Below are 13,527 nucleotides of genomic sequence, written 5' to 3'. Positions count from 1 at the left end.
GATGTCCTGTGTTGGAAAGTCCTCAGAGACAGGCTGGAAGCTGCAGTGTTGGTACCTGATGCTGGGCTTTTGCTTGCTGAAGCATCTCTTTGAATAACATCCCTCAAGGTTCCATAAAGAGCAGTGGTAGAGCACTTGCCTGATGTGGCCAATCTGGGTTCAACCCCCATTACTCCATGTGGTTCCTGGCGTCCTGCCAGAAATGAGAGTCAGGAGCCAGACCTGAGCCCTACAGGGTGTAACCCAACCCTCCACCCAAAGACAAAACAAGACATCCATCAAGTAAGCATGTTGCCCAGTGGTGCTATATAAAAACAACTTGTAAAAGTAGATAAGAAACTGGGCCACCCCCCCCCCCACAAGATACCCCTTTCAGAAAGTCCCAGCTAACTTAGATAAATGTTAATTATCAGTTACACAAGTAATTCCTCTGCTCCCTTCACAATCCCAGTTCCCACTCAGAAGTTTGCAGTTTGCCATTAATGAGCTCATGAAACCCTTGGCACCCCACCCTTGATCCTTATAAAGGCAGCGTCCCAGGTGTCCCTGAAACCTTGCTTTGCGGATTTCCCAGAAACTGTGATTAATAAATATACTTCTTCAGAGTTCCCTGACGGTCTGTTGAAGTGCTTCCTGCAACATAACAAGAACCACAAAGGCTGGTTCAGTTATAAATTTGGCTGCAGTCTTGCACATTTCAGTAGACACAAGTAGCTGACGGCATCATCATCAATCGGCTGAGACAGGTACCTTTAATGACTTTGGCAAGTAAGGCGTGTCATCCCTGAAACAGCCAGAGTGGGCCAAGAGGGAAAGATCAAGGCTCTGACTGCAGCTGCTGACCCATCCAGGCAGGTCCCTCCGTTGTGCCTGCTAGGTATAGGGCCATTAGCGAAAGATGACGGGATTTCTCTAGAAATGAATCCTGATCTCAAGCGTTGCTAGAACCACCTCCAGTGTTCAGATAGATCTTGAATGACTGAAAGATAAGAGATGTAGAGAAATATGTCAGCACAACATGGACAACCCCCTCCCCGCCCCCATAACAAACAGTCTCAATATAGTCTAATGAGTTGGTTTGGCTGAGGTACTCATTCCCCTGCCTGCTTCTCCCATCTCTGCCTTATGTCTAGCTGATAGGGTTTGGGTTTCAGGAAAAGTTGGGCCAATCCTCTTGCTCTGCATTCCTTTTCACCATGGTTCCAGGACTTCTCCAATCAGCCCAATACCTACTTGGCTTCAGTGTTTCTCATCTTAGACTGCTTAATCACAAATAAGTTGATGAAGTCCCTTTCTTTCTTTCTTTCTTTCTTTCTTTCTTTCTTTCTTTCTTTCTTTCTTTCTTTCTTCTTTCCTTTCTTCTTCCTCCTCTTCCTCCTGCTCTTCTTCTTTTATTGAATCACCGTGAGATACATTTACAAAGTTGCCCATATTTGGGGTTCAGTCTATAATGTTCCAACACCTGTCCCTTCACCAGTACACATTTCCCACCATCAGTGTCCCCAGTTTCCCTCTCACCTGCCCACCCCCCAGCCTGCCTTTGTGGCAGTCAATTTTCTTCTCTCTCTCTATCTCTCTCTCTCTCTCTCGCTCTCTCTCTCTCTCTCTCTCTCTCTCTCTCTCTCTCTCCCCTTTCTCTCTCCCTTTGGGCATTATTGTTTGCAATATTTCAATACAGGTACTGAAAGATTATCATGTTTATCCCCTTACCTACTTTCAGCACTCAGTTCTTATCCAGATAGATTATTTCCAGGTATCACTGTAATAGTAGACTTTGCTATCCTAACCTTCGCTATCTTATCCTACCTTCACTATCCTAACTGTCTTCTTTCTTCCACCACTTGTAGCAAATTTCCAACTGAGGGCCAATCCTCCAGGCCCTTGTTTCTACTGTCACTAGGTGTTAGTCTTGTAATATGTTTTTTTTTTATGTCCCACAAATGGATGGACTCCATTTCTTCTCTTTGTTAATGTTATAATTTTTTTTTATTAGTGAAACATCATGAGGTACAGTTGTAGACTCACAAATCTTTGTGCTTGGGTTTCAGCCATACAATGATTGAGTACCCATTTCTCCACTGGTGCCCATTCCCCACCTCCAGTGCTCCCAGTATCCCTCCCCCCACCCCCATCCCACCACACCCCTGTGGCAGGGCATTCCCTTTTGTTCTGTCTCTCCTTTTGGGTGCTGTGGTTTGCAAAAGATGCATTGAGTGGCTATCATGTTCAGTCTATAGTCTATTTTCAGCATGCATCTTTCATCCTGGAAGGGTCCTCCCAACACCCTTTACTTGGTGCGCCCCTCTCTATCTGAGCTGCCTTCTCAGCATGTGCAGCTGGCCTCCAAGCCATGAAGTGAACCTCTTGGTACTTATCTTGGCTATTCTTGGGTGTTGGTCTCCCAATTTGTTACTTCATATTCCCCAGATGAATGCAATCTTTCTATGTCTGTCCCTCTCTTTCTGACTCATTTTGCTTAACATGATACTTTCCATGTAGTACCACTTGTATGTAAATTTCATGACTTTATCTTTTCTAACAACTGCATCGTACTCCATTGTGTAGATGTACCAAAGTTTCTTTAACCAGTCATCTGTTCTCAGTCACTCGGGTTTTTTCCAGATTTTGGCTATTGTGAATAGTGCAGCAATGGTTTTAGAAAAAGACCAACAAAAGGAACCCAAAATTGGCTGAAGGAAAGAAATAATAAAACAGAGCAGAAATTAACGACATGGAAACCAAAGAAACAATCCGAAAGGTCAACGAAACCAAGATCTAGTTCTTTGAGAAAATAAATAAGATTGATAAACCACTAGCAAGACTCACAATAAAAGAGAGAGAGAACCCTAATAAACTGAATCAGAAATGAAAAAGGGGACATTACAACAGATACCAATGAAATCCAAAAGATCATCAGAAACTACTTTGAGAGTCTATATGCCATGAAATAAGAGAACCTAGAAGAAATGGATAAATTTCTGGATTCCTATAATCTCCCAAGACTGAACAAGGAAGACTTGGGATACCTGAATAGACCATTCATATCAAGGAAATTGAAGCAGTAATCAAAAGTCTTCCCAAAAACAAAAGCCCAGGCCCAGATGGGTTCACTAGTGAATTCTTCCAAACATTCAAAGAAGACCTTTTGCCAGTTCTCCTCAAGCTTTTCTAGGAAATTGAAAATTGAAAAAAACAGAAACCCTCCCAAACAGCTTCTATGAGGCACATATCTCCCTAATACCTAAAGCAAACAAAGACACCACCAACAAAGAAAACTATAGGCCAATATCCCTGATGAACACAAATGCGAAGATCCTCAACAAAATATTAGCAAATATAATCCAACAACTCATCAAAAAGATCGTACACCACGACCAAGTGGGATTCATCCCGGGGATGCAAGGATGGTTTAACATTCAGAAATCAATCAACATAATCCATCATATCAACAAAAGTAAAGATAAAAACCATATGATCATATCAATTGACGCAGAGAAAGCTTTTGACAACATACAGCACCTGTTTATGATGAAAACTCTCACCAAAATGGGTTTTGAAGAAACTTTCCTCAAGATAGTGAACTCCATTTCTTTTTTTCTTTTTATTTATATATTTATTATTTTTAATTTATTTATTAGTGAAACACCATGAGATACAGTTATAGACTTACAAATTATTGTGCTTGGGTTTCAGTTATACAATGATCAAGTACCCATCCCTCCACCAGTGCCCATTTTCCACCACCACGGATCCCAGTATCCCTCCCATCCTCCATCCCCCATCCTACCCTTCCTCTGTGGCAGGGCATTCCCTTTTGTTCTCTCTCTCTCCTTTTGGGTGTTGTGGTTTGCAAGAGAGGCATTGTGAACTCCATTTCTTGTTGATTTTTTTTCCCCACTCTCTTTCAACCTGATTCTCCCTTTAAGAATTATTTATTTAATTCTTTTTATTGATAGAAACGCTGTGGTTTACAATACTGCTAATACCGATTTCTCATGCACATAATTCCCACACCATGCATTGCCAGTATATCCACTTCCCTTCCCCCTAGACCCTAATATCTTTCCCTCTCAAACCTTCTCGCTGACTCAATTGTGTAAATCAGCTCTTGCACAGTGTTGACTTTGGACCTTTGCTGTGTGTCTATAAGTGGTTGTTTCTTTTATTTGTTTATTTTACTGATTGTATCTTGTCAAACCTTGTCAGCGACTACGCTCCTGCTGGGTTTACCCTCCCTATTCCATGGCTGGGCAATGGCTGCCCTTACCTGCACATTCTGTTTCCAGTTTCCAAATTCACTGATATTAATACCGAGATTCTATGCTTTCTCTCATTTCCAAGGTGAAACTAGATGAGTCTTTCCTTCGATTAGTGGATGTTAATGAGGAAAGACAAGCCCTGTCTGCTTTCACAAATGTATCCCAGGTGGCGTTTATGTACCTTAAATGTGCCCCTCAGGAGTGCCCCTTCTCTTCTGGACCATTGTTTGTCTCCGTGGATTAATAATGACAAGTTTCAATTTAACTTGGAGAGAAAGGTGATCACCTATAAGAGTTAATTCTGCTCAATCCTTAATTCATGTGATTAAAAAAATGTTTTGTGAACAAGAGATAATTTGGGATGGTTGGGAAGATATGTTATTAGTTCTATTGGTAGGAGCTTAGTATCTATGCTTATAGTTGTACAACTCTTATCATAGCCTTGTGTGTATTTTCTAATCAGGGTCCAACATTGAGAAATATGTGTGTGTGTGTGTGTGTGTGTATCCAAACTGACACTTCAAAACAAAGTCAAATAAGGTGGCATGCTGCGGAGATAGTACATGAGTTAAGTAGATGTATTACATTTGCCTGACTAGGGTCCTATCACTGGGCCTCATGCCGTGAGCATCAATAGGTATAGCCCTGGAAGCACCTGAGCATCCCCAGTTGTGGTCCTTGAGAACCTCAGCACTGCCGGATGGCCTGGTGGTCCCCGACACTGCAAGGCCTGAGCAGCACTGCATTCTGGGGCTTTCTCAGGTACTGCTGGGACTGACCCCAGGGCCTCCTGATCGTCGCTTGGAAGGTCTTCCCCAACCCTTCCAAAAAATCCATGTTAAATAAGCCTGGAGTGTGTTAGCCATTGTGTATTATCAGTGCCATGTTTGGGAACTCCAGAAGCTGAGAATTGCTGCTGTATCTGTATGGAAGAACATAGAGTATAGTTATGCAACTCTAGGGAGCAAAAGGCAAACTCCTCCTTCACCCATAGAAGCAAATAGAATTCCCAGGCCAAAGACACAGATCCAACCTGCAACTCACGTGTTGAATGTTCTCAATTTATCAGCCTTTACCAACATAATATATCACCTTTTGTGAGTGGGTAAAAGAAGAAAGGAGATGGGAATGTAGCCTTTCACATTTCAGATCATTTTAAATGAAAAGCAAAAGGGTGCATTAGTCTTTCCCAAACCTTGACCAAAATGGAAAGTAAAGTGGAAGATGGAGAGATAAAGGGAGAAGGAGAAAAAAAGAGGGAGGCATATAGAGAGTATATGTATCTGTGTGTGAGAAAGAGAGATTGTGTGTATATGAGAGAAAGAGAGAGAGAGAAAGGGGGAGGGAGGGGAAGAGAGAGAAAGAGAGAGAGAGGTAGAGAGAGGTCTTTAGTAATCCCTTTTGTATTCATTATTTGGGGGCAGATATCCACAAGTCCCTACTATGCAGCACCTTTACTAGAATCTGCTTTCTTGCCTCCGCACTCCCTTCTCCTTTCCTTTGCCAACAGGATGCAGTTTCCTTATGTGAAGGACTTTGTTTACCCTCCCCCTACTATGGGAGGGCATTTTAGTGAAGGTGAATTTTTCTTCGGATCTAAAGAGGAGAACAAATTTCTTGCTTGATTAATTAGCGCATTCCACCCCTAGATATGATAACCAGCCTAAGAATTGACCCTGAGTCGAGCTAGACCATAAACTTAGCTTTTCCTTGGCCCACTGGGGAGAGTATTCTATTTCTGCTAAGGTTGCTATGGAGATAGTATATAAGCCTGGAGTTGAAGTAGTCATTTAACTTTTTAAAGAGAGAGAGGTGGGGAGAGCCTCCAAGTGGTGCTCAGGTGGTCTGGGGCCATCCCAGTAGTTCTCAGGTTGGCTGGAAGTTCATTATGTGGGCCGAGGGATATGGTGCTGCTCAGTGGTGACCTAGGCATCCTAGTGGTGAGGGAAAGCCTTGCCCTCGGAAGCCCTATGCTGCAGGTGATCAAACTTTGCTTGGCTTGTGGCTTATTCCCTGTACTATCACTTCAGCACTCCCACCTCAATATCGGGGAAAACTTGCCTGAGAATAGAACAAAGAAACACACAGTCAATAGATGAAGTAAAATATCATGATGACATTGCATTTGCGAATCTAGCCAGGCCTGAAATTGAAAGGAAAAAAGTTCTTTGACTTCTCAGTTAGATGAAACAATACATTCTTTTCTGCGTACGCAGATCTGAGTTGCTTTTCTTGCGCTTGAGAACCAAAGAACTCTAGTTAATCAGTGCCTTTTTCTTTCTGTTGTTTGATTTCACGCGTCTGTGTATTTTTGTTGTTACTGCCTTGGTTTGGGGGCCACACTAACGGTGCTCAGGAGCTTCTCCTGTTTACCAAGGGTCAGTCTCACCAGCGTTCAGGGGACCTCTAGGAAGTGGGAACCAAGCTCAGGTTCTCCCCACTGCAAAGCTTGTGCTCCAGCCAGTTGAGCTGTGTCTTTGGTCCATATCTGAGTATTTTTTATTAGAAGTTTAACCTTTTTATAGTGGCAAAACCTGTGAAATTTATAATTCTAACCCTTAGAAAGGGTACAATGTGTGTGTGTGTGTGTGTGTGTGTGTGTGCGTGTGTGTGTGCCTGCCATATCCACTGTGCTTAGGGATTACTCCTGACTCTGTTTCAGGGTGAGAGAAGTCTCAAACACACTTACTTGCCAAATTGAAGAGGTTTTATTAAGCAGAGCCCGAGAGCAAGGGTCTCTCACTGCAAAGAACAGCCCTGAGCCTAAGTCTAGTCTGAAATGTTTCTTATCACATTCTTCTTGGCTACATCAATCAACTTTTTTATTAGCGGAAGCAAGCAAGCACAATTACAGTAGAGAAGCTAGATGCTCCCGGTTAGTCTTGAATGGTTAAAGGAATTTTCTACTTGGCAGCTGAAAAGAGCAGCAATAGCTACTTAGTCTGGACTCCAGTTTTCTCTGGACATCCTGTCCCTGCATCCTTCGAGCATGTTATCCTGATTCCCAGCTATCTTTTAGCCCCCCTTCTGTGCTAACTTTGCCTTCCTGCTAACTTTGGGTCATCTCATCACAGTTCTGCACTCAGGGATCCATCCTGGTGAGCTTGGGGGACCATATGGGGTATCGGGAATTGAACCTGGCTCGTCCACTTGCAAGGCAAGTACCCTACTGTTGCACTATCTCTCCTACCCCCAAAAGGTGCAATGTACAGTAAATATTCATAGTCAAATGTTGTAGACCAATATTATAACAGTTTAGCGCAACTTTTAAAAATATTTCAGCTAAATTTTCTTCTTTATAAAATTTCCATAAATTATTTAGTCAGTTATAGTTATTTTAGATTAAAACACTATGCAAAAAGAGTTTATAAAAGCAATAGCCCAACCTTTGACCATTAGTCTTTCAACTGTGAAGGACTGAGGAAGAACACATCAGTCTTTAGCAGAATGTTAGTGATGTAGAAAATTTCAGTATAGAAAGCCTTAATAAGTAATAAAACTGGACTAAGACTCAAAATCAGTGCCTGATAGATGAATAAACACTATTGGCTGACCACTGACAAGTCAAAGTACCTTCATACCACAGTTGTCTTTTTTTTCTTTTCTTTTTCATTTTTGGGCCACACCTAACAGTGCTCAGAGATTACTCCTGGCTCTGCATACTGCAGAATCACTCCTAGTGTGCTCATGGGACCAAGTGGGATGTCGGGGATCAAATCTGATTGACTGTAAACAAAGCAAGCACCTTACTTTCTATACTATGGCTCTGGCCCAGATACTACAGTTTTCAATGTTCTTACTCTTTTCAGTCTTAAAAATTTCTTTGAGAAATTTCTCAAAAAATTTTGAGAGGTAAAGGATCTCTACAATGAAACCTACAAAATGTTATTCCATGAAATAAAAGAGGACACAAAGAAATGGAAACACATCCCCTGCTCATGGATAGGAAGAATCAGCATTGTCAAAATGGCAATACTCCCAAAAGCACTATACAGATTCAATGTGATCCCTATAAGGATGAAATTCTTCAAAGAAATAGATCAAGCACTCCTGAAATTCATATGGAACAACAAATGCTCACGAATAGCTAAAGCAATTCTTGGGAAATTGACATGGGGAGGCATTACCTTCCACAACCTCAAACTCTACTACAAAGCGGTAATAATTAAAACAGCATAGTAGTGAAACAAAGCGAGGGCCACAGACCAATGGAACAGGTTGGAATATCCGTACACACAACCCCAAATGTATGAACATACAATCTTTGATAAGAGAGCAAGAAATGTGAATGGCCGAGATAAGTACCAGGAGGTTCACTCCAGGTCAGCCACACACACTGAGGGAGAAGGCAGCTCAGATAGAGAGGGGAGCACCAAGTAAAGGGTGTTGGGAGGACCCTCCCAGGATGAGAGATGCATGCTGAAAATAGACTATAGACTGAACATGATAGCCACTCAATGCCTCATTTGCAAACCACAGCACCCAAAAGGAGAGAGAAAACAAAAAGGAATGCCCTGCCACAGGGGTGTGGTGGGATGGGGGTTGGGGGGAGGGATACTGGGTGCTGGGACCATTGGAGATGGGGAATGGGAACCAGTGGGGGGATGGGTACTTAATCATTGTATAACTGAAACAAAAGCACAAAAATTTGTAAGGTCAACAACTGTACCACATGGAGTTTCACTAATAAAAAAAATTTTCTTTGAAAGTATTTTATTTCATTTAAAAATTTATTTCCCCCTTCCTTTCATTTTTTGTTATTGTTGTGGTGATCAGGAGGATGCTCAGCCCCTATCCGAGCAGGCTTGGAGATCTCAGCCCTGGGACCCGCATGCCTTTGTTCTTCTGCTGGTACCTTCATGCATGTGGAGAGCAGTCTCAGCATGGTTGTGGCTGGTTCTGAAGGTCTTCGACTGCTGGGGCTCTGCTCCGAGTGGGGAGGGAAACTCAAACCAGATCCTCCATCTTCCATCTTTCAGTAGGCAGGGGTCACACCCACCAACTGTCCCCCGGCGCCATGTAATCCCATCAATGGCCAAGACCCAGAGACTATAAAACCCAGCTCCCGGAAGCATGTGGCCACATTTGTGGCCGCGCGACATCTTATTATCTCATTCTTACTTTGGACAACCTGGCAGGCTACCGAATGTAACCTGCCCACACGGCAGAGTCTGGCAAACTCCCCATGGCGTACCCAATATGCCAAATACCAGTAACAATGATGGGTCTCATTCTCCTAACCCTGAAAGAGCCTTGAATATGGCACTTTTTAAAATCTCAGGGCTAGGTCGAAGGAGACGTTACTGGGGCCTGCTCGAGGCAATCGACGAACAACAGAATGATCGTGATTGTGATCATGGTGATCAGGGATCTCCCACATCATTGGTTGTGGTGCTCATCAGAGTGGAGCAATTTGTTATGGGGTTGGGGATCCCAAGGAACTGTGCTGCGAAGGTTGCACTTCACTTTTGGGGTGGTTCCAGGGATCAAACTCATGCCCCATGTCTACATGGTAGGTGCTCTACTATCCCTGAGGCCTCTTGAAAATGTTGTGAAACTTGAGAAAGATAAAACAAATGCAGAACAAAGAAAATACAAGATACTGGAGGATTTTCTAGTGGAAAATATATATTAGAAGGTAATAAGATGGATTCTTGGGGTGTAGGGGGCAGAAGATGGGGGTCATGGGGAAGGGTTTAGAGGAAACTGATGAAGACACTGTCTTAGGTACATCTTGGTACCCAGTAATACTCTTCCAAATCCTAAGGCCTTGTTGTATTCCAATTTTGGGGGTCAGGAGCTTGTTTTGGGTCACCCTCCAGAAGTGCTTGGGGGTAACTCCTAGAGACATGCTTGGGGTTGGCACTGGATGATCCCATGAGCACTTTCAGGAGTAATCCCTTAATAGAGAGTCAAGAGTAAGGGTAATTGTATCTTGGGTGCTCAGATACAATGCTCAGGGTACTATGCAGGTTCTATCCCAGGGATAGAACCTGGGACTCCTGCAGGTGCTGCAAACCACTGTGCTATCTTTCTGGCCCTAGGAGACAACATTTCACTTCTTCAAACATGCCCATTTCCCCTCTTTCATTTTACTCTATTCCCCGCTCTCCCCGACCGATTTTTTCTGCTTCCTTTTCTATTCAGACTTGTGTTCTGTATCAAGGACAGTGACAGGCACTACTCTGGCATGGCCCCTTCTCGCTTCAAAGTTTATTCAAGTAAAGAATCTTCCTAATATCCTAAAGGAACTCATAATTCTCCTTTTCTTCTGACTCATTACCCAGAAGCTCAGAAATCATACTCCTGTGACTGGAATTTCTTGTACATAGTGAATCACTGAAAAATCCAATCCTTAGACATTCTTCAATAAAAGGAGCAAGAAAAATTAAAATGAACTTAGTTACAACTTTTTTAGAACTTATTTCAGTTTCTATTGGTGGACTTCAGATATCTCATAAAAGGACAAGTTGCTTTCCCTGCTTTACTTGCAAAATGAAAGCAAGAGCAAATCAGGATTCTATTATACGGTGCTTGATTTCATAAATTATCACAATAGAAAAAAGTTACAATTTTTGTTGCTGTTGTTCTCTGTGCCATGCCCAGTGATGCACAAAGGTCACTTCTGTCTGTGATCAGAGCTTACTCTTGACTCTCTATTCAGGGATTACTCCTGGAAGTGCTCATGGGATCATGGGGTGCCAAGAATTGAACCAGGGTTAGTTGTGCATTCAAGGCAAGTGCCTTAACTCCTGAATTATCTCCTGGAACCCCAAAATTCTTGTTAAAGGTGAGTTTAATGTACTTAGAATATTTTTCAAGTTTTAACTAAGGATAATAAAAGGAACTGATGATTGAAAGCAACTAAGAGCAATCCACAGTAATTGAGACATCTCTCTTGTTTGTTATTCTATATACAATGTTTTGTGATGTTGGGATTACTTGTGGAACACACATTTGTTTAGTGTGTTGCAGATGTTGGGGGCTACCATACCCCTGTGTACAGCATGATGGTATTCTATGTGTAAATAATTTTGAAGTCCTTTATCCAATTGTTCTTATGTCAATAAATCAGAATTTAGAATCAATAAATGGAAGTAAGCGCCTTATTGAAGCTTTTTAAAAAAAATTTACCTTTTTCTGTGCAGTACTTCCCAAACTGTGCTTATGAGGCTTAAAGCCCATTCCTGGTGATTCTCAGTCAGCCAGGCCTGATGGTTCAATGCTTGGGATGGGATATGGTCCTGTGTAGGCTCACTGGTGCTGGGTTCTCAGGACAATGTTCAGAGCTGGGGGTTTAACTGTGCTTCTTGTACCTGCAAGGCATGCCACTGACCACTCAGCTGCCTCCTTGGCTAAAGATTTGCTCTTTTGAGGATAGAGATTAAAGTGATTTTAGGAAAGTAAGTGTTGGCTATGGACTTCTGAGTTAGAAAGGCAAAACTGGTATTTGTAAGAAATTTTTGTTTTTCTACATACTCATTTAAAGAATATGTAAAAGTAAAGATTTTCAAAAAGCCATTGTTTGCTCACAGCTCATGGAAAACACCATTGTGACCTATTCTCCCCAGTCCTGGAGACAGTGTAAGCTACAGACACCCAATATTTGGAGGTCAACTGAAGCTTTGTCTTTGTGAAGTCAGAATCAAAAAAATGAGAGTTTGAATAGATGAGATGATGAGGAGGACTTGAATGAAAAGGTTGTGCGCAGTCAGGGCTGGGATTGACCTCTGGGAAAGTCCACGTACCAGCCAGAACTGTAGCTGAGAAAGGTGGTCTTCAGAGAGGATATGAATGGCATAAGAATGCAGCTTAATCCTCAAAAAAGAAATACAAATAGCCAAAAAGCACATGAAAAAATGCTCTATATCACTAATCATCAGGGAGATGCAAATCAAAACAACAATGAAATATCACCTCACACCACAGAGACTGGCCCACATCCAAAAGAACAAAAGCAACCAGTGTTGGTGTGGATGTGGGGAGAAAAGGATGCTCTTTCACTGTTGGTGGGAATGCTGACTGGTCAAGCCTTTTTGAAAAACAATATGGGCATTTCTTCAAAAACTAGAAATTGAGTTTCAATATGACCCCAAGAATATATCCTTCTGGGAATATATACTGAGAGTGCAAAAAAAAAGCACAGTAGAAATGACACCCACAGCTGTGTGTTCGTTGCAGCACTGTTCACAATAGCCAGAATCTGGAAACAACCTGAGTGCCCTAGAACAGACGACTGGTTAAAGAAACTTTGGTATAGCTACACAATAGAGTACTATGCAGCTGTTAGGAAAGATGAAGTCATGAAATTTGCTTTTAAGTGGATGGTCATGGAGAGTATCATGCTGAGTGAAATGAGCCAGAAAGAGAGGGGCAGACATAGAATGACTGCACTCCTTTGTGGAATATAAAATAACATAATATGAGATTGACACCCAAGGACAGTAGACACAAGGGCCAGGAATAGATGGAGGCCTTCCTCATGAGCTGGGGGAGAAGGCAGCTAGAATAAAGAGGGTATCATTAAGTCAATGATGGTTGGAGGAATTGTTTGGGATGGGAGATGTGTGTTGAAAGTAGATAAAGGACCAAACATTATAGCCTCTCAATATCTATATTGCAAACCATAACGCCCAAAAGTAGAGAGAGAGTGTGGGGGAAATTGTCTTCCATAGAGGCAGGGGGAAGGTTGAAAAAGGGGGGTATACTGGGGACATTGGTGGTGGGGAATGTGCACTGGTGGAGGGATGGGTGTTCGATTACTGTGTGACTGAAACTCAGACCTGAAAGCTTTGTAACTCTATCTCACAGTGATTCAATAAAACAAACAAACAAAATGCAGCTTAAAAGAGACTAGAAATCATAAAACACCACTGATTAGTTAGGGGTGTCCTTGTGGACACAATCCAGTCGTTTAGTAAATACCTTTTAGTGGTTTAACACAATAAAATAGGTTTCAATAAGCTAGAGGGAGAAGGACACTTGAGGGATGATCTCACTCATCGCTTCTCGGCCTTTTGGCTAAGATCAAGTGTAGTATCTGCCTCACTCATATATGGTAAAAATAATAATCACTGTCACTGTCCTCCCATTGTTCATTGATTTGCTCGAGCGGGCCCAGTAAGGTCTCCATTGTGAGACTTGTTACTGTGTTTGGCATATCGAATACGTCGCAGGTAGCTTGCCAGGCTTTGCTGTGCGGGCAAGATACTCTTAGTAGCTTGCCAGCTCTCCAAGAGGGGCGGAGGAATCAAACTCGAGTTGGCCA

The 13,527-nt window shown here is 42.4% G+C and overlaps 1 pseudogene; it reads left to right on the top strand.

The window, feature by feature from the left end:
* The first annotated feature begins 13,260 nt into the window (after positions 1-13,260).
* On the top strand, positions 13,261-13,426 carry LOC130026222 (uncharacterized; annotated as a pseudogene).
* Positions 13,427-13,527: the final 101 nt, after the last annotated feature.

Source organism: Sorex fumeus, unplaced genomic scaffold, assembly GCF_029834395.1.
Source record: "Sorex fumeus unplaced genomic scaffold, SorFum_2.1 ptg000033l, whole genome shotgun sequence".
In the NCBI taxonomy this organism is placed as follows: Eukaryota; Metazoa; Chordata; class Mammalia; order Eulipotyphla; family Soricidae; genus Sorex; species Sorex fumeus.
The sequence above is the reverse complement of the archived record's forward strand: the minus strand, read 5'-3'. Positions and strand labels throughout refer to the sequence as shown.